Consider the following 11227-nt stretch of genomic DNA (forward strand, 5'->3'; position numbering starts at 1 on the left):
CCATGTAGAACATAATAAACAGATAATATTATAAAGAGGATAATCAGAAAATCGTAGGTCTTCTCTCAAATTTTACAGTAAAATTAAATGCAATCAAAGTGTGGTCCTAGAAAATTGCATCCTTAACACCTGAAAGGAACAGAATCAAACCCTTCACATACGACTGTGAATACCAATTTTTTTATTAGTCACTTTTGCACTTGTGTGTAGATTATTAAAATTAGTATCATACAGTAAATATAAATTTCCTTTTATACATTACATGATCCCTGTTAGCTTTCTAACTCAAGTCCCTTAGGAAGAGACTTCACTAATCTAGCATTGAATTAGGTTTTGAAGCCAATCTTTTACACAGTAATAGCTCATTTGGCAAAATAATTTAATTACAGAAATGTGACACACATGAGCATGTTTGTAATGATCAATGAATCACTTCATAAAAAGTGAATTTCTAATGAGCTGAAAAATTTATGTATCAATTAAAACTCAAGAAAATAAGTTTATTGAGTATTTTTACTGAGCTAAATTAATCACTAGCTATTTTTAAATAAATATTTTTAATGACATGGAGAGCTAAGAATTTTAAAGCCATGAGCAACAATCTATGGTTGCTATCCTTATCTGAAATTCTTCTCTAAATTAATTGCAATAGCTGCAAACATGTTTCCCAAACTCAGGTGGAGCTCCAAGCTGCCTTTCTTGTTCCTCACTTTTTAATTGTTTGGGATGAACTGACAGGCAGCACCCCGTCCCCCTTATACCATTAAATCCATGAGTTTTTCCTGTTGGAGTCACTGAGTCGACCTCCTTTAGCTGTTGTTTCCCTGTTGCAGAAACTTCTACTTCTGTGGGGTAAGTTTTAACTCTTTTTCCTGACACTTGAATTCTTTGGGGGTAATAGTACAGATGACACTGGACAGGATGTTCGGCTGTGAAATGCATATATGTCTAAATACAAGCGGTCTTGTAAGAGGGTCTCAGTGTCTCAGGTGACCGAGGACAGCTGAAATGCATCTAATTGAAATGCCATTATTATTTGTGGGACATACTTTTAATATGCCTCTTTGAGATATCTTTAATCCATGTATCAAAAACTTCTATGTATATATATACATGTATGTCTATTTAAACTGTAGTAATTTACACTGAAAGCCAGCATTAGTTTATCAGAACCTTACAGAGCAGTCTATCTGTTCTTACTCTATAGATTCTTCATTTGTATTCAGGAATATCACATTCTTTTGGAATGCTTTTCACCTCTTGCATAATTCCTTCTCACTTTCTTTTTCAGATTCCTCATTTACTCAGTCTCTAAGTATCAGGCTGCTCCAGGACTCAGCCTTTGAGTCTAGACAGAAAAGAGAACAGACTCAATTCTTTTCTGTCTGGACTCAATCCCTTAAGTAATCTCATCCTACATCAAAGTGCAAAACCCATCTCTACATAGATAACTTCCAATTTTGTATCTCTAGCTTAGCTCTCTCCCCTGAACTTCAAGAGAGTATACTCAAAGGCAACTCCATTATTCTAGTTTCTCAGGCCACAAATGTAGGCATCCCCCAGATGTTTTTACACCTCACCCCACATTGGGCTCAGTAGTAAATTGAATCAGCTCTGATTTCAAAATGTCCATAATTCAAACACTTTTTACCACTTCCACTGCCATCAACCTGGACCACATCATCATCATATCTCCCTGGAATACGGATTGGCCTCGTATCTGGTACAGCAGGCAATTCCAGGCAGAAAACAGATGACAAATATGAATAAGAAGGATTTAGTCAAGGAACTATCTAGAAAGGCCAAGGAGTTGTTACAGGAAATCAGAGAAGCAGCTACATGGAGAGAGGCACTGGCAGGAACTGTGGCCCTGGTGGATGGACATGAACAACCAATGGGACCTGAAACAGCAGGGGAAGAGGGTAATAAACAGAGAAAGCTTGCTCTTCACCCACTCTCCCCCATGAGAGTCTCTCATTAATTAGACCCAATGCAAGCCAGAGTCAAAGAAGCCAATTAGTGGTTAATACAGATCATACAGGTCAGCCCTGTGGGGCACAGGGCAGCAAGAAAAGGCTAGAGAGCGAAGTCCACCACTATTCTCCCTTCTTCCTGCCCTTGCCTTTTTTTTTTCCCAAGCATAGAGCCAGAACAGTTTTGTAAAAACAAGACAGACCTTGTCAGACACCTGCTCCAAGCTCCCAGTGACTTTCTGTAGCACCTTAAAAGTTTACAAGGCCTATATGGCACCCCATCCAAAGCTCTTCCATTTTGATGGCCTCAGCTCTTGTTCTTTTACGTAATTTTCTTGAGTGACACCACTCTCCTTACGGTTTCTTGAACCTTCCAGGCACACACCTGCTTCAGGGCCATTACAGTTTAGTGCTATCGGCTTGAGCTCTCTTCCTCCAGTAATTCCCTGCGACTCACTTCAGAATGTACCAGACGTCACCCTCTCTGCAACGTCGTTCCTGGCCATCTGGCTAACATTTCGCCAGCCCTCACATCAAGTCCTGACTCACTTTTCTCTACAGAAAAATTCTATTTTCTATCCTATTTCTACCTTCTATTATATTTTACATTAGATGTCACTTAAACATCTAATATATTTAGTTTAATGTGAGCTCCATGAGGACAGGGGTTGTTGTTCTCAGTGTCTAGATCAGGGCTGATGCAAGTAGATGCTTAATAAATATTTATCAAATGAATAAAACCAAAAAAGGATCTCACCCCTCTTTTCCTCAGTATTTTCCTATCATATCTGAAATCCTGTGAGTGTGGCAGGGTGTTCGTTTTTAACTGGCTTTATACCTGCACTTAAACAAACAACCCTCTTCCTCGCATCCGTGATGACCTGGAAGGCAGACAGCACATGTAACACTGCAGCCTGTTTATCCATAAAAGTCAGATATTCAAACACACAGTAGCAGGAAAAGGAAAGCTTGCCCTCACCATACAATTTCAATGAGGAGTGGTGAGATTTGTAATATCCTCAGGAAGGAGAACAGGCCCTTAGCAATTTAAATTCTGAGCATACAGCCAACAGTAAACTGCAGGAAAGCATATCTGATGTGGGTGGTGATATAAAGGAGAATTAATGGGAAAAACTGTGTTCTCACACTTCAAACATTATCATATGCTGTGGGGACTTACACTCTATCAGCAGCAAAGTACAAAACAAGTTACGGTGACTGGCATGTTGGTCTGTCTCTATTTAGCAAACTGATTAGCCTCCCCTTTGGAAGATGATCATGGCATTTGTTTATCTTCAAAATGCTGTATTATAAATGCTGCTTAAATAAATTAAAGTTATTTCAATTTAAAAACATAAGAGAGATGATGACCTAAACATGGTATTTAGGCTAAAGCAAAATCCCTTCTGCTTTCTTTCCCCATCTGCACAATATTAAAAAACACAAAGAGAGATTAGATGTCCTCAAATAATATCAGGATAGAAGAGTAAAATATTTCAGAGTATAATATCTCATGCTGAAAATGTATCTCAGTTTGAAAATTTAATTGCCTTCAAAAATAAAATGTACTTAAATTAGATGTTGAGAGTAAATCCATGTTTTAAGTATATCTGCTAATTACTACAACAAAAAAAAAATCCAGGAGACTTCTGATTACAGAAAAAAGGTACACAATTTAGTGCTCCCTTATCAAGTAATCAAACACAGGTTCCTAAAAGTAGTTGGGTTTATATTTATTCGTGTTTCCAATAAACTCATGTTAATTCTTGACTTCCTAATTCCTCTCCTCCTCTTTGTCAGTGTAATCCATCTTTTTGATCTCTAAGTAGAACTCCTTCAGCCCTGAAAGTGGAGAAACAGAACACCCTGTACATTTCTGAATTGCCAAAAGGAAATATAAAACACTAAATAGATCTGCTATGTGAAAGAAAGAAAACATCCAGACCTAGTCAAGATCAGACTACCTATTTGAATATACACATTAATTAAGAAACACCAAAGCTAAAAAACGTATCAGTCATTTCAGGGTCACACGCACACACACACACACACATACACACACACGCACACACACGAATATATTAGAGAACATAAAACTTAAGATCCTCATGAGAACCAAATAAATCACAATCTTACTATGAAGTGTATGCATGAAAATGTTTAGGTGATCAAAGCATCAAAGTTTTCCTAGCTAGAATACTTTTCAGATGTATTAACTTGAATCTGATAAGAAACAACTGAATAAAGAAAATCTATGTAGAGTCCACATGTTCATTGGCACTCAACCCAGCTTGCCACCCCACTGTCCTTGCTTGCTGGGCTAGCTGTTCAGTAGTCCAAACTACTTACGCCCTCTCCCACCTCACCTCACTAACTCCTGGCACAGAAAAATCAGTATCACCTCAAAAAACTTCCCAACTTTCTCCCCTTTTTGCTGCTACTTTATGTTCACCTTGCCCCTCTTTTAAGTACTTAAATGTAGCAATTTGGGGCTAAGAATGCCTGTTTTTTGTCTCAGTTCTACTGCTTATTAGCTGCATGTCCCTGTTTCCTCATCAGGCAGATGGGAACTCTTGTCCCGTATCAATGAGAGGACACATGTACTGAGTCTGACACACAGCCAGTGCTCAAGCAGTTCCAAGATCTGAACTGTGAAAGAGGAATCACATGAATCTTAGGTCTTACCCAACAACAAGCTTCACTGAATAGTAGCGAAGTAAACGCGTGACAAACACATTCATGCATCTCTGGAGAACCTCAAGCTATCCGTTGCAACTTCCCAAAAGTCCCTTTTTCAACACTGGGACATGTTTCAGTTTCATAGTAACGGTTCAACACAACCTATGTATGTCCTCAAGTCAGCTCCGAGAAAGCCATTTCATCTTGGTTCCTTAGGTTTTAGAGTCAGCTCGTCACTCAGGGGACTTCCAGTCTCCTCCAACCAGCCATGAGGATATGCGACCGCCCAGTGTGTGCCTCTTCCTGGCCTCCTGGCCTGGTGCTCCCAGTTCCTCCTGCTGGCACCAGTCACTTGAGGCTCTCTGCCTTCCTTTTCCTAAGTCCCCACACCCAATAGCACATGCCTAATAGCAGATATCTCTGCTTATTGCCTCTTGAGCCGAAGGAGAGAGGCTTGGAGGAGGTTTTGATACACCTGATGTTCCGACAGCAGCCAATTACCTTGTCAGTTGCCCAAGGGCACCTGGGCCACGCTTCTGCCATTTCCACATTTGGAGCACATTGCAGTGTGTTCCCACATTTTGAACCAGGCTTCCTCCCGTTACATCTCGACAGCTGTTTCCTTCTTCAAATGACTTCACATGTGTTTCATGTTCCAAAAATTCCTCGTAGCTTTATAACAATCAAAGGTAATCTTATTTTTTTCAGTTTGGTTATTGATTCATAAACACAGTTACATCTATAGATATAGGTAGGAAAGGGAACCTACTGGACATGTATCTCTATCTATATAATTGCATTTTCTAAGGATTTTGTTAGCTGACAGGGAGATGACACCACAAAGCTATTTGAATCTACTGAGCTTAACAAGATGCCGCACCTATAGAAAGACCTATATTTCTATGGAAATGAAAAGTCATAAATTGAATAAAGCACTTAAATGTAACCCCATTAACAAAACAGAAGATTTTTAAAGGTGGTTCAAAACATGGATTTTATTTCAATTTCTGAAGAATGCTAAAAATAAGCAAAGCTCCTGTATCTCTAGACTACAACCATAGCTCTTTCTCCAAGCAGAATAGACTCTAAGGTACCATGATAATGCAAATAATTTTTTAAATGTATTGTGATAGAGAAATATCAGAGAAAGCAAGACTATCATTGGAAGCCCTCTGACAGAGACAGACATTTCTAGGCATTTACGTTAATCCATTCTTTACATTCAATCATAAACTTAGGCTACATACTAATATTGGCAGCAGAGTTTGGGACAATTCTCTCCAAAATGTTTGATCATATCAATTACTATAGGCTTTCTAGATGGACAACTGATCAACACAAATCTGAAAGTATTCTTTATTCTAAGAAGACCACCCTAAACAAACAAACAAAAAACAAAGACTCTACTGGTTTACCTGAAAGTCTCAATCAATGTTTCATGGAGGGGCACCTGGATGGTGCAGTCAGTTAAACATCTGACTCGGTTTCGGCTCAGGTTGTGATTTCAGGATTGTGAGATCGAACACAACATCGTCAGTGCAGAGTCTAATTAAGACTCTCTCTGCACCTCCCCTTTCTGCTCACTCTCTCTCTCTCAAATAAATAAATCTTTAAAAAAATGTTTCATGGAACCCATACAACTCCATAGCAAAAAACAAATACCCTTATTAAAAATGGGCAAAGGACTTCTTTTCCAAAGAAGACATAAAAATGGCCAACAAGTACTTGAAAAGGTGTTCAACATCACTAATCATCAGGGAAATGCAAATCAAAACCACAATGGGATACAACCTCATCCCTGTTAGGATGACTTGTCAAAAAGACACAAGATAACAAATGCTGGCAAGGATGTGGAGAAAAGGAACCCTAGTGCACTGCTGGTGGGATTGTAAACTGATACAGTCAGTTTATGGAAAACATTATGTTAGTTCCCTAACAGTTAAGAATAAAACTACTATATGATCCAGCAATCCCATTTTTATATATCCAAAGGAAATGAAACCAGTATCTCAAAAAGATATCGATTCTCCCAGTTCATAGCAGCATTATTTACAATAGCCAAAGGATGGAAACAACCTGAGTGTCCACTGATGGATGAATGGAACAGAAAAAAAAAAATTATATATATTTTTTTGTGGATTACATTATTATATATTGTATATATAATATATTCTATACATTATATTTTGTATATTATTCAATATTTAAAGAGGAGGAAATCTGTCATTGTCAACAACATTGATGAACCTAGAGGGCATTACACTAAGTAAAATAAACCAGATAGAGAAAGATAGATACAGCATGGTATCACTTGTATGTAGAATCTTAAAAAAAAAAGTAGGACCCATGGAAACAGAATAGAAAAGTGGTTGCCAGGGGCTGGGAGTTGGCAGGTGTGGGGATAGAGAGAAACAGAGAGATTGGTACAAGGGTTCCAATTTTTAATTATAAGATGAACAAGGACTGAAGATCTAAAATATAGTTGTATATAGCTTTAATTACTATTAATTTTTAATATAAATAATTATCTGTAAGTTAACCAAGTATAGGTTTCTAATTTCTGTCCCACTCTCAAACAAAACATAAGATTTAGCATTCTTTATTCATTGAGCATTTTCATGCCAATATAATTTATTCTGGTCTGGATTTTTAGTTCTACCATTTTTAGGCTCCCAAGGTTATTATAATTAATAGCTACTATAAGTAACTGACATTTTTTTAAATTAATTTTTGAGTTCACACATTTCCCATACTTTTCCTGTGTCCAGTATTTCTGCTAGTGAAAAATCTTTTCTTTAAACTCTTAATCTTCAGATAGCTAGAAATGTCTCTATTTTAACTTGTTTTTTAAAAAATATTTTATTTATCTATTAGAGAGAGAGAGAGAGCATGCACAAGGGAAGGGGTGGCAGAGGAATAGGGAGAAGCAGATTCCCCACTGAGGAGGGAACCCGATGGAGGACTTCATCCAGGACCCCGGGATCATGACCTGAGCTGAAGGCAGACACTTAACTGACTGAGCCACCCAGGCACCCTATTTTAACTTATTCTTGAATTCAAGTTTATTTAAGTATAAAATGAGAGATTAACAATTTTTAATCATGTATATTATGGTTCCCCATTTTCTTTTCACATTTATTTTATTAAGATGTCTGTTCTAATTGTCATTTCTTTGTAGATAACTGCCTTATCTGTGTGATAACTTTAAAGTTTTCTTTTCCTTCATTCTTGATATTATTAAAGTGTCTACTTTTATGTTCCAAGCATTGTTCATATTTTTTATCTTAATCCATATAAGAAACTTCTGTACTTTTAGAAATATTCTACAACTCCATTAAAATCTGTCTTGTACATTTATATTTATTTATTCTGCCTGTAACTTAAAATGTGCTTTTTTCCCCTAAGAACTTGGGTCTTTCATGAATTCTTGAAAAGTCTCTTACTCTCTTCCCTTATTGTTTTTATTTTTATCAAATTTATGCATTGACTTAGTTTATAAGAGTCTTATGATTATACAAAGTTTCCTGTGAAAAGTAGCAGTTGCCATCCCTGCCCTAGCATACGCTTCTTTTCAAAGAAAACAATCTTCCCCCTCTTCTAGCAGATTATTTTAAGATTTACTTCTATATCTCTTAATATCGCTGATTTCTCCATTTTTTTAAAATAGGCTCTGCACTCAACGTGGGGCTTGAACTCATGACCCTGAGATCAAGAGTCACAAGCTCTACTGACTCAGCCAGCCAGAAGCCCCTTGATTTCTCCAGTTTTAAGCATTACCCAACACTGACTTGTCACTACAAAGGGTGAGAATTTAGCCTTCCTTCCTTCCTTTGCCTTCATCACACACATACACATACCCTTTCGTGCTGACCCCCTAGAAGTCATAACCTTATATAATCTCTCCCCCCAGTGCAGGCAGAACCTGTGACTTGCTTCTAACCTATAGAAGAAGCAAAGGTGAAGCATTTTTACTGATGCAATTAAGGCCCCAAATCAGTTGAATTTGAGGTTATCAAAGGGAAGAATATCCTAGGTAGGCTTGACTTAATTGGATAAAATTCCTTAAAAGAGGGGCTCAGGCACTTCTGCAGGTCAGAGATGCTCTCTTACTAAACTCTGAAGGAAGCAAATGAGCTCTTCTAACCACCTGAGGGAACTTGGAAGCGGGTCTTTCCTCACATGACCATGCAGCCTAGCCAGCACCTTGAGGGAACCTTGTGAGACCCCAACCAAAGGATCCAGCCAGGCTCTGCTTGCATTCCTGAACCACTGAAAATGCGAGGTAATAAATGGGGATTGTTTGAGGCCACTAAATTTGTGCTACTTTATTATAGCAATAGAGAATTAGTCCTTCTTCCCTTGTTAATTTCCCAAATAGAGTTTCAGTCTCATCAGTTTTGAGTGTTTATATGATTATGACATGCAAGTGCTTTTTATAACTTAGTGAACTAGGGCTACTTTTCCTTCCTGCAGAAAAATTAATCTTTGCTCTGCAACCCACCCCCCTTTTCTTTGTTATGGTATTTTTTAGTTGTCTAATTTTCCTTTCAAGAGACTGAAATTCATCAACTATTCTCTCTTTTTTTTTTTTTAAATAAAGACTTCATTTATTTCTTTGTCAGAGAGAGAGAGCATAAGCAGGGAGAGTGGCAGGGAGAAGAAGCAAGCTCCCCACTGAGCAAGGAGCCCAATGTGGGACTTGATCCCAGGACCCTGGGATCATGACCTGAGCCGAAGGCAGACACCGAACCAACTGAGCCACCCAGGCATCCCGAGATTCATCAAGTATTCTATCAGTTTCATTGGCCTGGGTCTATTCCAGAAGTTTTTTCACTCGATTCAATTATAATCAGTTCCCTCTAATCTGAACACAAGCCTGTTGTGCTGTTCCCGCCCTTTCTGATCATCCTGGGGAGTCCCTGACTTCTTTCCCATGTGGCAGATGTTTTTTCCTAAACCATATGTATTCCTCTTACCCTTGTTTGGTGAATCATGACTTCTAGAGGCCTCATGTCTTCACATCACCTTTTAATTTTATTGACATTTTGGCTGGGTATATAATTGTAGTGAGAAATTTCCCTCAGAACTTTGAAACCTACATTACCTAGATACCTTCTTGTCTATGGCCATACCACCCTGAACGCACCCGATCTTATCTAAATACCTTCTGGTGTTGCTGTTGGGAAGGACAAAGCTATTCTGATTCATATTCCTCTGTATGTAGCCTACTTTCTTTCCTCCCTGGAAGTTGAGAAGCTTAGTCCAAATGCTTAAAATTTCAAATTGCTGCGCCTTGGACAGTTTATACCAAGATGATTTGCTTTTGCAAATTACTCCATTTACAGTTGTTTCTCTTTTGTATTTTATCTATCATTGTTACATATTTGTAGCAAAGAAAGATACATCAAAGCATGAATGTACAGCACCATCCTAACTGAAATAAACTATTTTAGAATGTCAAAAACATAAGTAAAACAATAAAGTTAACAGTTTTACACTTAAGGTGTTGAATGATATTCTTATTAAGAAAATTATACTGGGACAAATGAGATGTAAAAGCATTAAATACTAATAATCTGAATTTGCCCAAAATATTTTCTTACTACAAGAAAAAATACCACTCTGCTTATCTCCTATTGAAATTCATCCTTATTCAGATTTTCAATTTTTGAAAGTCTGAGTGAAGAAAATAGTCTGTATATTTGTTAAACTTATCACCAGATGAGTTTAAAAGTATATAATAGAATTTTGAGCTTTAAGAGTTTCAATTAAAATTAAAATGTCTCTTGGGTTCAGGGATAGAGAAAGAAAGTCTTAATCTCTATGAAAGTGCTAAGAATAAAACAATTTAGGAAAAAGCACAGAAATTTACATCAGGGTCTATATTTGTCAAAGAGAACAAACCACACAACTTTTCTAGAGGATTTTCTGAAAATAGCTCAGAATATTATGGCCTATTCTTTCATTTTGTTTCTGGGATCCTAAATATACATTAGTGAGAGGGTAAATGCCCATTTAGTTAACATCTTAAAAACGTCTAAAAAGATTAAAAAAAAAAAGTTTAAAATATTAATGTTTACTATTCATCGCCCTCTAAAACAAATAATTGAATAAGATGAAGTGGAAAGTTAAATATTTTTTTCTACTTTTTCTTCCCTGAAAGTGGAGAAACTTCTCTTAGTCTTTAAGTATTTGAAATCTTAAAATTGTTGTGCCAAGATGATTTGCATTTGCAAATGAGTCCATTTATGGTTGTTTTCTCTTTTTTGTATTTTATCCATCATTGTTGTATCTTTGTAGCAAAGGAGGATGCATCAAAGCATAAACTCAGCACCATCTTGACTGAACTAAACTTCAGCTTTATTCCTAATAGATAAAGAGCAACAGTGTATATTCATTTATAATTAGATTAAGAATATTGCCAAAACAACAAAAACAGACACATAGATCAATGGAACAGAATAGAGAGCCCAGAAATGGACCCTCAACTCTATGGTCAACTCATCTTTGACAAAGCAGGAAAGAATGTCCAATGGAAAAAAGACAGTCTCTTCAACAAATGGTGTTGGGAAAAC

This window comes from Leptonychotes weddellii, chromosome 14 (assembly GCF_054177405.1).
Source record: "Leptonychotes weddellii isolate Sample4059 chromosome 14, ASM5417740v2, whole genome shotgun sequence".
In the NCBI taxonomy this organism is placed as follows: Eukaryota; Metazoa; Chordata; class Mammalia; order Carnivora; family Phocidae; genus Leptonychotes; species Leptonychotes weddellii.